Source organism: Hypanus sabinus, chromosome 2 (genome assembly GCF_030144855.1).
Source record: "Hypanus sabinus isolate sHypSab1 chromosome 2, sHypSab1.hap1, whole genome shotgun sequence".
NCBI lineage: Eukaryota > Metazoa > Chordata > Chondrichthyes > Myliobatiformes > Dasyatidae > Hypanus > Hypanus sabinus.
Genome location: NC_082707.1, coordinates 183,704,661 through 183,706,101, shown reverse-complemented (window position 1 = coordinate 183,706,101; position 1,441 = coordinate 183,704,661).

Below are 1,441 nucleotides of genomic sequence, written 5' to 3'. Positions count from 1 at the left end.
TCCCCCCCCCCCCTTTCTTTCTCCTAAGGCCTCCCGTTCCATGATCCTTTCCCTTCTCCAGCTCTGTATCCCTTTTGCCGATCACCTTTCCGGCTCTCAGCTTCACCCCACCCCCTCCAGTCTTCTCCTATCATTTTGCATTTTCCCCTCCCCCTGCTACTTTCAAATCTCTTACTATCTTTCCTTTCAGTTAGTCCTGACGAAGGGTCTCGGCCCGAAATGTCGACAGCGCTTCTCCCTATAGATGCTGCCTGGCCTGCTGCGTTCCACCAGCATTTTGTGTGTGTTGCTGGAATTTCCAGCATCTGCAGATTTCCTCTGTTTGTTCTGCATTTTGTTGCTTTTCCTTTCAATCAATTTACCAATTAACCAAGACCTGTGTGGTCTCACTTCCCAGAGGACCACAACCCTATCACGTTTTTGAGGAGGTTTGCGTACCTCAGTGACCCGGAGAGCTATGTCGGCTGGAGTCAGGGCTTTACGCTTTGGCTCTTGGTAGGGTCACCCGTGCCAAACAGGTCAAAGGGTAGAGGCCAGATTTAGAGAGGTCCACTGGTCCTCCAGGTTCAGGGGTTCAGCTCAGGGCTGACAACTCTGACTGGTAAAACAAAACAGTTACGGAAACAGCAATGAAAAACTCTTCTACATCTGAGGGTGACGCTATTCCTGAATCTCCGCTCAGAATCTGAATGAAAACCAAGAGGAGGCTACTGACAAGATGGAAGAAGACCCAAACGGCAACAGAGATGGAGCCCCCTCATTGTTGCCCTAATCGCCAGCGACGTAACGGGCAGTAAGGTAAGTGTGGTCTCGGATAAATGTTAACAAAGTAACAATGCAAAAAGAATGGGGAGTTCTCTCAGTCTCCTGCCGGTATTTATCCTGCAGCTATAATCACTGCCACGTCCCTTCATCATTTCCATGACGACATTATGGAAAAGTTTTTTCAAAAGCAAGTATCTTCATCATTCATTTGTGCATGTAACTATAAACTCCACTTTGATGTTGTTTCGGATTTCTGGCTTCTGTTTTTTTCACACCACGATTGCTGCAGTCAGTCTCTCCTGCCACTAGATGGGGCTTCATTCTCAGTTTTGCCAAGACTTAACCCAACAGGAACTGAGGTGTAAGGGCCAGGGATACAAATAACTGCAAAATGGTCCAGGGAACACCAAAGGAAAATGATTCATCTCTGACCCGTCACAACTAATAAGCAGATGAAGAAAATTGTTCTGAACTAAAAGTTAATCTGTTAATCTAAGTTTATCTGCTCTTTATCAGATTACGGTATTATTTTGCACGGTTGAAACTATGTTTTATAATTATGTGGTCTTTGTCAGTTAGTCTTTTATCAATTATGGTATTGTCTGCACTATTAAAACTATATATTAGCCATAACTATATGTAACTATGTGGTCTGGTGTAGGTCTTGCAGCTTTAG